Source organism: Pristiophorus japonicus, chromosome 4 (genome assembly GCF_044704955.1).
Source record: "Pristiophorus japonicus isolate sPriJap1 chromosome 4, sPriJap1.hap1, whole genome shotgun sequence".
NCBI classification, from domain to species: Eukaryota; Metazoa; Chordata; class Chondrichthyes; family Pristiophoridae; genus Pristiophorus; species Pristiophorus japonicus.
This window is the reverse complement of record NC_091980.1, coordinates 3,246,446-3,259,554: the sequence shown is the minus strand read 5'-3', so window position 1 is coordinate 3,259,554 and position 13,109 is coordinate 3,246,446. Positions and strand designations below refer to the sequence as shown.

The 13,109-nt window shown below is 53.1% G+C and overlaps 1 protein-coding gene across 2 annotated transcripts in view; it reads left to right on the top strand.

Moving 5' to 3' along the window:
- LOC139261980 (RELT-like protein 2) overlaps positions 1 to 10,581 on the top strand; it is a 52,829-nt gene extending 42,248 nt beyond the window's left edge. For both annotated transcript variants that reach the window (XM_070877141.1, XM_070877139.1), the window contains exon 7: positions 9,110 to 10,581. The gene's annotated coding sequence lies outside the window, so the exon portion shown is untranslated. The remainder of the gene's footprint in view (positions 1 to 9,109) is intronic.
- Positions 10,582 to 13,109: the final 2,528 nt, after the last annotated feature.

The window sequence follows — 13,109 nt, the reverse complement described above, 5'->3', positions numbered from 1 at the left end:
AAGAAACCCTCCTTGCAGTTTGCTTTAGTGAAGACCTTTATATTTGATATCTGTGGCAAAACGCCATCGGTCACAGGAAGTGGATAGTTTCCACGTTTCAGGGCACTGTTCAGATGTTGAGGGGCGATACATACTCTTATCTTTCCATTTGGTTTTTGTACAGTCACTAGACTGGATACGCAGTCCGTCGGTTCAACAACTTTCGTGATTTGTCGTTTTTCCAAACGATCGAGTTCCTCTTTCAGCGTTTGTTTGATCGTTATTGGCACCCGTCTGGGTGGCATTACAGCTGGTGCCGCTGATTCATTATGTTCAGGGTGAACTGTCCCTGGCACGTGTCCCAGTCCCTTAAACACATCTGGACACGCATTGTTGACATCAGTTTTTGACCCTAGCGAGACGTTTGCCTTGTTCATAGTTTGCGATTTGCGTGGTTCAGTTATCACCGCGATATTCTGATGCTGCACGTTTATCAGCTGTAGCTGTTGAGCAGTGTGTGAGCCAATCAGTGGGGCGCTTTGGCTCTCAGTGATGACAAAGGGCACAACATACTTTTGCTTGTTCTTTGTATTTTCGAGTGGCACATTACACGTCCCTACCATTGGAATGGTCACATGGTTGTCATATAGTGACAGTGTTGTCTTAGATTCTTTTACTTTTAAGCCTTTTTCTAAGTATCTAAGAGGTAGCACATTGCATGTGGCACCACAGTCTATTTGCATTTTTACCATTTGACCTTTAATGGAGAAGGTAGCCATAATCTTGTTAGGATACTTTCTGTCAGCTTTGTCCTCAATTGTGCGATCAACTTTACCAAAATCAGAATCATCACTGCCTTCATATAGTGCATGAACTTTTGATTTGCCGTTATATTTAGGGTTATGTGTAGACTTCTGTCTCGATCCACTCTGCCTGCACTTTTGAGAAAAGTGATCTAGTTTGCCACAACTTGTGCAGGTCTTCCCATACGCTGGGCATTTAGTTTCTGACAGCTCATGTCTTTTGCCACATTATCTACAATTGTTTGTGATCTCTTTGTGAATTCTTACTTTGTGGGTCAGAGTTTCTGTCTGACAGCTTTGACATCTTCAGAGTCTGTTTTAGTGAGCTTCATGGATTCCATTTGTGCAACTGTGACCTCTGTAGCTTTACAGAGCATCACACATTTATCGAGTGTTAGGTTTGATTCTTGCAACAGCCTCTTGCGCAGAGTGTTATCAGATATTCTGCAGACGGTGCGGTCTCTGATGAAATCACTCCTCAAATTGCCGAAATCACATGACGATGCTAGCTCTCACTTTCACGAGATATCTGTCAAACCGCTCGTCCCCTTGTACACGGTTGTTAAACTGGTACCGTTCATAGATGATGTTGGTGTTATCTTTACAGTGCTCTTCCCAGAGCTTCAAAATAATCTCAATTTCCTGCTTATCTTCCTCTGATTTGTAGGGAAGATTATTGTGGATATCTCGGGCATCGCTGCCAATGGCAGTGATAAACATTGCAACCCCAGCTCTGGTTTTTCCACAATATTCCTGATAATTTCACAGCTGTCCCACAGCTGTTTAAATGTTTTCCAGTTGGCTTTCAAATCGCCGATCACCTGCAATGGAGGTGGGAGAGGAATGTGCGCGGGAGTTGGCACCGTGATGGTCATGATAGCTCGCTACAGTTTGGGACTTTGAGTATGTCACAAACTTGTATACAGTTCAAATACCCAGAGGACTAGACCAAGTCGAATAGTAAAATATCGTGGCCATGTAACTGTAGAAATACTTTTACAATCAAGGCTCTATAATAGCTTAAGCTACCTCAAGTTAACATTACTAGATTATTTCACAAGCTTATGACTATTTATCGCCCTTCACGGATCCACGCGCGATGTGTAGGAAGCACGTTCTGCACTGCACTGCTTAACACGATTTCGATCGGCTCGAAAAAGTCTCAGTTCCAATAATCCGATCGTAGATGCGTTCGACGACAGATCGGAAGTGTCCGCTTCTGACACCATGTATTTTATAGTCTCTTGAACACTCTTAGTTCAACTTAACTCTATTTATTCTTCAGATCTCAATCAGCCATGTACAGTTAAAATGGTGTTCCTCATACAGCCAGTTTCTTTCAATACAGATCCGGGGTTATACCTCCTAGCTGGAGGGCGCTATACATTTTATCATTATACCTCTAACTTTCTTTTTGTTCCTAGAAACATAGAAACATAGAAAATAGGTGCAGGAGTAGGCCATTCGGCCCTTCGAGCCTGCACCGCCATTCAACAAGATCATGGCTGATCACCCACCCCAGCACCCCACGCCCCCTCCACACCCCCCGACCCCCGACCCCCCAGCCGCAAGGACCACATCCAACTCCCTCCCGAACACATCCAATGAACTGGCATCAACAACTCTCCGCGGCAGGGAACCCCACAGGCCAACAATTCCCCGAGTGAAGAAATCTCTCCCAATCCCAGCCCGAAACAGCCCCCACCCCCCCGGCTCCGGACCCACCCAACACCGAGAACACTCCCCCCGCACCTCCTCTTCACTTTGGCTTTCTATCTCACACTCTGACTGCCACTCTCCCCTTCTCATAATCCCACAAGTTGAGCTCTTACAGACATGTATGCTGCTAACTGTAATTGTGTAAGTGTGAAAGTGTGCATGTGTGCAAGTGTGTATGTGGGTAAGTGTGTGCAAGTGTTACGTGTGCAAGTATGTACGTGCACGTGTGCACATGTGCAAGTGTGTGCATGTGCAAGTGTGTGCGTGTGCAAGTGTGTACGTGTGCAAGTGTGTACGTGTGCCATGTGCAAGTATGTACGTGTGTCGTGTGTACGTGTGTCGTGTGTACGTGTGTCGTGTGTACGTGTGTACGTGTGTCGTGTTTACGTGTGTACGTGTGTACGTGTGCACGTGTATTGGCCAGGCTGTACTGCAGCATCTATTCACAGGTATGACCCAACTACTGACCAGCATGGGGGCTTTGACCTGCTCCGTTCCGACCTGGGCCGGTTCACCCCTCTTCAGCGGACCTGGTGATCCCAGGTTAACCGAGGAGCACCATGTGGATCCTGGTCTTAGTGCGGACACCCGATCGGCACAGGCAGCAGCAGCCCAGAACTCCGAACCTCAAGCAATCCTGCAGCCTCAGCCTTCCAGCAGCAGGATCACAGTCCCGCGCCACTGCACCCGGAAAAGAGAAGTGGAGAATGTGATCACAGTAGTGGGGAAAATGTTGGAATCAATTATTAAGGATGAAATAGCAGCGCATTTGGAAAGCGGTGACAGGATCGGACCAAGTCAGCATGGATTTATGAAAGGGAAATCATGCTTGACAAATCTTCTGGAATTTTTTGAGGATGTAACTAGTAGAGTGGACAAGGGAGAACCAGTGGATGTGGTGTATTTGGACTTTCAAAAGGCTTTTAACAAGATCCCACACAAGAGATTGGTGTGCAAAATCAAAGCGCATGGTATTGGGGGTAATGTACTGACGGGGATAGAGAACTGGTTGGCAGACAGGAAGCAGAGAGTCGGGATAAACGGGTCCTTTTCAGAATGGCAAGCAGTGACTAGTGGAGTGCCGCAGGGCTCAGTGCTGGGACCCCAGCTCTTTACAATATACATTAATGATTCAGATGAAGGAATTGAATGTAATATCTCCAAGTTTGAGGATGACACTAATCTGGGTGGCGGTGTGAGCTGTGAGGGGGACGCTAAGAGGCTGCAGGGTGACTTGGACAGGTTAGGTGAGTGGGCAAAAACACGAAGGCAGAATATTATCTGAATGGCGGCAGATTAGGAAAAGGGGAGGTGCAACGAGACCTGGGTGTCATGGTTCATCAGTCATTGAAAGTTGGCATGCAGGTACAGCAGGCGGTGAAGGCGGCAAATGTTATGTTGGCCTTCATAGCGAGAGAATTTGAGTATAGGAGCAGGGAGGTCTGACTGCAGTTGTACAGGGCTTTGGTGAGGCCTCACCTGGAATATTGTGTTCAGTTTTGGTCTCCTAATCTGAGGCAGGACATTCTTGCTATTGAGGGAGTGCAGCGAAGGTTCACCAGACTGATTCCCGGGATGGCAGGACTGACATATGAGGAGAGACTGGATCAACTGGGCGTTTATTCATTGGAGTTTAGAAGGATGAGAGGGGATCTCATAGAAACGTATAAGATTCTGATGGAACTGGACAGGTTAGATGCGGGAAGAATGTTGGGGAAGTCCAGAACCAGAGGACACAGTCTTAGGATAAGGGGTAGGCCATTTAGGACTGAGATGAGGAGAAACTTCTTCACTCAGAGAGTTGTGAACCTGTGGAATTCCCTGCCGCAGAGAGTTGTTGATGTCAGTTCATTGGATATATTCAAGAGGGAGTTAGATGTGGCCCTTACGGCTAAAGGGATCAAGTGGTATGGAGAGAAAGCAGGAAAGGGGTACTGAGGTGAATGATCAGCCATGATCATATTGAATGGTGGTGCAGGCTCGAAGGGCCGAATGGCCTACTCCTGGACCTATTTTCTATGTAAGTTTAAGTCCCGGGGGTGGCGGGAACAGGTTTCTGCCACGCCCCGACTTTCTGCCTCGGCTGGCGCTCTGACCCCTTCCCGCCCGGCGGCGAGCCCTTTTCTACCCCTCGGGGGAAATTGCCCCGTGGGAGCGCGGCGGGAAGCTGCCAGTGGCTGGGCGGTGTGGCTGCCCTTAAAGGGGAGGGCGCACTGCCGCGAGCACCATTTTGTTTTAGTTGTCGGCCAGCTCCCAAGTCCCAAAGAGCAAGAAGCTGATCCTCCTTGGTGACTTCAACGGCAGAGTTGGAAAGGACACAGACCGCTGGGGAGGTGTGGTCGGCAGTGAGTGGGTAGGGAAAGCCTCCTGCTGACAAAATGCTTAGAACACAGCGTCGTCATAACCAACACCTTGTTCCATCAGAGAGACAAGTACAAGGCCTCATGGCAACACCTCGCTCCAAGCACTGGCATCTGCTCGACTACCTCATCATCTGAGCGAGGGATCGCAAGGACGTGCGCATCACCCACACCATGACCGGAGCTGACGACTGCTGGATGGACCACGGCCTAATCCGCTCGGTGATGTCCATCAATGTAGCCCCAATACAGCAGCGGCAACAGAAACAATGCCGCAGGAAAATCAATGCTAGGGCACTCAAAGATCCCACAAAGAAAGCTCTATCCACCCAGCGCCTCGCTGCCAACCTGACGACTCCCAGTGACCCCGAGACACAGAGTGCCCACAGTACCTGGTCAGCCCTCAAGCTCTCCACAATCAGCACCTGCGAAGAGCCGCTCGGTCACTCGACCAGGAAACACCAAGACTGGTTCGACGAGAACGACCAGGAGATCCAGGAGCTAATATGCCGCAAGCACAAGGCATTCTTGGACTGGAAACAGCAACACAACTCGAGGGCAAGAAAGCAGCTCGACAGACGTCTGAAGGCCGAGGTCCAACAGAAACCCCGTGACCTAAAGAACAGATGGTGGGTGGAGAAAGCGCAGGAGATCCAGCAGCTGGCCGACAACCACAATGTGTGAGGATTCTTCAGCGCTGTCAAGGCGACCTACGGTCCAAGCACCCAAGGCCCTACCCCACTGCTGGCCAAGAACGGAGAGATGCTCATCCAGGACAGAGAGACAGTCAGTGCCTGCTGGAAGGAGCACTTTGAGGATCTCCCTAACCGAGACTCTGTCTTCGACACGAGTATCCTCGACTCCATCCCACAGCATGCTACCCGCCACCCCCTCAGCACAACCCCAGCCCGGCACGAGGTTGAAAAGGCCATCCGACAACTGAAGAACAACAAGGCCTCAGGAGCAGATGGAATCCCTGCTGAAGCACTAAAACATGGGGAGAAGCACTACTGGCGCGGATTCATGACCTCATCTCTCTTATCTGGAAGGAGGAGAGCATGCCAGGGGATCTCAGAGACGCTGTAATCGTGACCATCTTCAAGAAAGGTGACCAGTCCGACTGCGGTAATTACAGGAGTTTCCCTCCTGTCTGCCACAGAGAAAGTCATCGCAAGAATCCCCCTCAATCGCCTTCTCCCTGTGGCTGAAGATCTCCTCCCAGAGTCGCAACGCGGATTCCGCCCACTAAGGGGCACAACGGACATAATCTTCACCGCGCGGCAGATACAAGAGGAATGCAAGGAGCAGCACCAACCCCTGTACATGGCCTTCTTTGACCTCACAAAAACCTTCGACACTGTCAACCGTGAGGGACTATGGAGCGTCCTCCTCAGATTCAGCTGTCCTCAAACGTCTGTCACCATCCTCCGCCTGCTCCACGATGTCATGCAGGCCGTGATCCTGACCAACGGATCCACCACAGACCCAATCCACGTCTGGACCGGGGTCAAGCAAGGCTGTGTCATTGCACTAACCCTCACCTCGATCTTCCTCGCTGTCATGCTCCATCTCACCCTCAGCAAGCTCCCCGCTGGAGTGGAGCTAAATTACAGGACAAATGGGAATCTGTTCAACCTCCACCACCTCCAGGTCAGATTCAAGGCCGTCCCATCCTCCGCCAGTGAACTACAGTAAGCAGATGACACCTGCGTCTGCACACACTCGGAGGCCGAACTCCAAACCAGCGTCATCACCTTCACCGAGGCGTACGGGAGCATGGGCCTTACACTAAACATCCATAAGACCAAGGTCCTCCACCAACCTGCCCCCACCACACAGCACTGACCCCCACCACACAGCACTGACCCCCACCACACAGCACTGACCCCCACCACACAGCACTGACCCCCACCACACAGCACTGCCCCCGCCACACAGCACTGACCCCACCACACAGCACTGACCCCACCACACAGCACTGACCCCCACCACACAGCACTGACCCCCACCACACAGCACTGACCCCCACCACACAGCACTGCCCCCGCCACACAGCACTGACCCCACCACACAGCACTGACCCCACCACACAGCACTGACCCCCACCACACAGCACTGACCCCCACCACACAGCACTGACCCCCACCACACAGCACTGCCCCCGCCACACAGCACTGACCCCACCACACAGCACTGACCCCACCACACAACACTGACCCCCACCACACAACACTGACCCCACCACACAGCACTGACCCCCACCACACAGCACTGACCCCACCACACAACACTGACCCCACCACACAACACTGACCCCCACCACACAACACTGACCCCACCACACAGCACTGACCCCCACCACACAGCACTGACCCCCACCACACAGCACTGCCCCCACCACACAACACTGACCCCCACCACACAGCACTGACCCCCACCACACAGCACTGACCCCCACCACACAGCACTGACCCCCACCACACAGCACTGACCCCCACCACACAGCACTGACCCCCACCACACAGCACTGACCCCACCACACAGCACTGACCCCCGCCACACAGCACTGACCCCCACCACTGACCCCCACCACACAGCACTGCCCCCCACCACACAGCACTGCCCCCCACCACACAGCACTGACCCCCGCCACACAGCACTGACCCCACCACACAGCACTGCCCCCCACCACACAGCACTGACCCCCACCACACAGCACTGACCCCACCACACAGCACTGACCCCACCACACAGCACTGACCCCCACCACACAGCACTGACCCCACCACACAGCACTTCCCCCACCACACAGCACTGACCCCCACCACACAGCACTGACCCCCACCACACAGCACTGACCCCACCACACAGCACTGACCCCCACCACACAGCACTGACCCCACCACACAGCACTGACCCCCGCCACACAGCACTGACCCCCACCACTGACCCCCACCACACAGCACTGACCCCACCACACAGCACTGACCCTCACCACACAGCACTGACCCCCACCACACAGCACTGCCCCCACCACACAGCACTGCCCCCCACCACACAGCACTGACCCCCACCACACAGCACTGACCCCCACCACACAGCACTGACCCCCGCCACACAGCACTGCCCCCACCACACAGCACTGACCCCACCACACAGCACTGCCCCCGCCACACAGCACTGACCCCACCACACAGCACTGCCCCCTGGTTATCAAACCCCACGGTGAGTCCTTGGACAACGTGGACCATTTTCCATACCTCGAGAGCCTACTGTCAACAAGGGTGATGACGATGTATGACTGTCACTGTCACTGTCACTGTGTGTGTGTGTGTGTGTGTGTGTGTGTGTGTGACTGTGTGTGTGTGTGTCTGAGTGTGTGTGAGTGTGTGACTATGTGAGTGTGAGACTGTCACTGTGAGTGTGTGTGTGCGTGTAAGTGTGTGTGACTGTGTGTGTGTATGTGTGAGTGTGTGTGTGTATGTGTGTGAGTGTGTGTGTGACTGTGTGAGTGTGAGACTGTCACTGTGAGTGCGTGTAAGTGTGTGTGTGTGTGTGTGTGTGTATGTGTGTGAGTGTGTGTGTGACTGTGTGTGTGTGAGACTGTGTGTGTGTTTGAGTGTGTGTGTGTGACTGTGTGTGAATGTGAGAGTGTGTGTGTGTGTCTGAGTGTGTGTGAGTGTGTGACTGAGTGTGAGACTGTGTCACTGTGAGTGTGTGTACGTGTAATTGTGTGTGTGTCTCTGTGTGTGAGTGTGTGACTGTGTGAGTGTGAGACTGTGTCACTGTGAGTGTGTGTGTGCGTGTGTGTGTGTGTCTCTGTGTGTGAGTGTGTGTGCAAGCGTGTATGTGAGTGTGTGTGCGAGAGTGTGTGTGAGTGTGTGTGTGTGTGTGTGTGTGTGTCTCTGTGTGTGAGTGTGTGTGCAAGCGTGTATGTGAGTGTGTGTGCGAGTGTGTGTGCGAGAGTGTGTGTGAGTGTGTGTGTGAGTGTATATGTGTGTGTTTGTCACTGTGTGTGTGTATGTGTGTGTGTGAATGTGTCACTGTGTGTGTGTGTGTGTATGTATATGTGTGTGTGTATGTGTGACTATCGCTGTGATATTACAATGCGGGCCGTTCTCTGTCATTGTGTGTGTGTGTGTGTGTGACTGTGTCACAGTGTGTGTGAATGTCTCTGTCACTATGTGTGTGTGAGTGTGTGACTATCGCTGTGATATTACAGTGAGGCTGGTCTCTGTTCCTTTCCAGGACCGAGTCTCCTATTGCAGGCAGGATCGGACAGAGACAGACCCCAGCGTGACGGGGAGAAGATTATAATCTACCCGAGGGCCTGATCGATCTCGAGCACAATCTCAGCAAACTCTCCAACCCTGGGCCAGGGCGCCTGGCTGCACACACAGCCTTGGGAGCTAGAACCTCCTCTCCTCCCAGCCCAGCGACAGCGGCAAATTTTAATGGCCTCCACAACCAGATGCACAGAGATGATGTACAGCTGGGGAAACAATTCTCTGCCTAGCCCAGAACTCTGGAAATCATAGAAACATAGAGATTTACAGCACGGAAGGAGGCCATTCGGCCCATCGTGTCCGCGCCGGCCGACCAAGAGCTACCCGGCCTAATCCCACTTTCCAGCTCTCGGTCCGTAGCCCTGTAGGTTACGGCGCTTCAGGTGCACATCCAAATACTGTTTAAATGTGGTGAGGGTTTCTGCCTCTACCACCCTTTCAGGCCGTGAGTTCCAGACCCCCACCACCCTCTGGGTGAAGACATTTCCCCTCAAATCCCCTCTAAACCTCTGAATGTCTCGGTAAATCTATGCCCCCTGGTTGTTGACCCCTCTGCTAAGGGAAATAGGTCCTTCCTATCCACTCTATCTAGACCCCTAGTAATTTTATACACATCAATCAGGTCTTCCCTCAGCCTCCTCTGTTCCAAAGAAAACAACCCCAGCCTATCCAATCTGCCCTCATAGCTAAAATTCTCCAGTCCGGGCAACATCCTCGTAAATCTCCTCTGCACCCTCTCTAATGCAATCATATTTTTCCTGTGATGCGGTGACCAGAACTGCACGCAGTACTCCAGCTGTGGTCACTTCTGTCTAGCCCAAACTCTGGAATCGATGCTGAGCCCCCGGTGTATTGGGGAGGGGGAGGAGGTGGGGATAAACGAGGGTTTATTCCCGAGCTGCTGGGATTGCTCATCCAGTTACCTGGCTGCCCCGTCCCGTGGGGGGTTCGGTTCTGTAATGTATGCTCACAGGTTTGTAGAGCTGTTGACCTGATCTTTGGGCACCCTGTGCGGAGGGGAGCGGGTAGGTCCGAGGGCCTCCTCGTAGGACTGCTCCTGGGCACGGCCAAGGCGGCCATCAGCCGGTCCAGGCAGCGGGCGGTCGAGGGGATCGTTCAGCCCGACTGCCTGCCTCTCTTCCGCGGTTACATCCGAGCCAGGGTGTCCCTGGAGATGGAGCACGCGGTGTCCACCGGTACGCTCGCGGCCTTCCGCGAGAGGTGGGCGCCGGAGAGACTGGAGTGCACCATTTCAACAGGGAACAGAATTTTAATTTGATTTGATTTGACAAGATTCCCTTTCATGTTTATTAATTAATTTGTGGATTTTTGTGATTTAAAGTTATACCAAAATAGTTGTAGAGCTGTTGAGTTGGGCGTGGTTTAGGTTGACATGTGATGTTCACAAGACTCAATAAAACCCCATCCACGTTACGATTTTTTGTAATGTATTTGCTACATGGGTTCTTTGCTATTAAGAACTAGTTGGTTTATTAGCAAAAGGTTTAGCAATCACACTACACATTACCGGTTCATCCACGATGAGGCAGATGGGTGTGAGCCTGGTGGATGAAGCGGTTAATGTGTAGTGTGATTGTTAAACCGTGTGCTAATAAATCCTTCAGCCAAGGACCCAAGAGGCAAAGACAACACAGGTTCCAATCCGGATCGGCGATGTGATTGGTGCATGCGCAGGCCTCTGGCACCCTCTGCTGGCGACCGGCGGCACTGCAGTGCTCCCTCACACCCAGCTCTCTGCCTCACTCTGCTGTGGGAGCCGAGGGTTCGGGCTGGACCGCGTGTCAACCTCGCAGCCCGCGTCCGATGTCACGGACGGGTTTCCCCACGGACCCCGAGGGGGAGGGTGGGGTGTACGGGCCATGGCGGAGGGGGGGGGGGGGTTTGGGAGGAAGGACTCACGCCCCACCCAGCCGGTAACGATTGATCTGCCAGCCTCATTAACATATTTAAAACGCTGCCCCGCCCCCTTCTCCCGCCTCTGAAAACCCCGGGAATTCGGCGGGTTGGAACCGGCTCCCCCACACCCTTCCATTCTCTTTTGGCCATTTCACCACCGACCCCCAAACAATCCCGGCCGCTCCCCCATGTTAAAATTCATCGCACGGTGTTTTTATAAAGCCCCTACGACTTTTTTCCCCGGGGTTCTGGTCTCCGTATTTAAGGAGGGAGATACTTGCTGTGGAGGCAGTTCAGAGAAGGTTCACTCGGTTAATTCCGGAGATGAGGGGGTTGACTTATGAAGAAAGGTTGAGTAGGTTGGGCCTCTACTCATTGGAGTTTAGAAGAATGAGAGGTGATCTTATCGAAACGTATAAGATTAAGAGGGGGCTGGACAAGGTGGATGCAGAGAGGAAGTTTCCCCATGTGGGGGAGACTAGAACTAGAGGGCACAGTTTCAGAATAAGGGGCCGCCCATTTTAAACTGAGATGAGGAGGAATTTCTTCTCTCAGGGGGTTGTAAATCTGTGGAATTCTCTGCCCCAGAGAGCTGTGGAGGCTGGGTCATTGAATATATTGAAGGTGGAGATAGACAGATTTTTGAGCGATAAAGGAGTAAAGGGTTATGGGGAGCGGGCAGGGAAGTGGAGCTGAGTCCATGATCAGATCAGCCATGATCTTATTGAATGGCGAGGGGCCAAATGACCAACTCCTGCTCCGATTTGCCTTAGTTCTTATGTTTTTGCCCGCTGCAGTTCCCCTGGAGTGCTCATCAAACCCTGGAGACTCCAGGCCAATCGTGGAGGGTTGGTAACCCCTCGTCCCGATGGATGGAACAGCGTGGGGGGGGCGCAGGGGGGGGTAAAAAGCAGAAACAGAACAAATGTCTCGCTAAAAAGGAAAGAACTTGCATTTCTATAGCGCTTTTCACAACCTCAGGATGTCTCCGAGCGCTTTACAGCCAATGAAGTACTTTTGGAGTGCAGTCACTGTTGTAATGTGGGAAACGCAGCAACCAATTTGCACACAGCAAGCTCCCAAACACAGCAATATAATAATGATCAGATAATCTGTTTTACTGATGTTGATTGAGGGATAAATATTGGCCCCAGGACACCGGGGAGAACTCCCCTGCTCTTCTTCGAAATAGTGGCCGTGGGATCTTTTACATCCACCTGAGAGGGCAGACGGGGCCTCGGTTTAATGTCTCATCCATAAGATGGCACCTCTGACAGTGCAGCACTCCCACAGTCCTGCCCCTCCAACAGTGCGGCACTCCCTCAGCACTGCCCCTCCGACAGTGCAGCACTCCCTCAGTACTGCCTCTCTGACAGTGCGGCACTCCCTCAGTACTGCCCCTCCGACAGTGCGGCACTCCCTCAGTACTGCCCCTCCGACAGTGCGGCACTCCCTCAGTACTGCCCCTCCGACAGTGCGGCACTCCCTCAGTACTGCCCCTCCGACAGTGCGGCGCTCCCTCAGTACTGCCCCTCCGACAGTGCGGCGCTCCCTCAGCACTGGTCCTCCGACAGTACAGCACTCCCTCAGTACTGCCTCTCCGACAGTGCAGCGCTCCCTCAGTACTGCCCCTCTGACAGTGTGGCACTCCCTCAGCACTGGTCCTCCGACAGTACAGCACTCCCTCAGTACTGCCCCACCGACAGTGCGGCGCTCCCTCAGTACTGCCCCTCCGACAGTGCGGCACTCCCTCAGTACTGCCCCTCCGACAGTGCAGCACTCCCTCAGTACTGCCCCTCTGACAGTGCGGCGCTCCCTCAGTACTGCCCCTCCGACAGTGCGGCACTCCCTCAGTACTGCCCCTCCGACAGTGCGGCGCTCCCTCAGTACTGCCCCTCCGACAGTGCGGATCTCGCTCAGTACTGCCCCTCCGACAGTGCGGCGCTCCCTCAGTACTGCCCCTCCGACAGTGCGGCGCTCCCTCAGTACTGCCCCTCCGACAGTGCGGCGCTCCCTCAGTACTGCCCCTCCGACAGTGCGGCGCT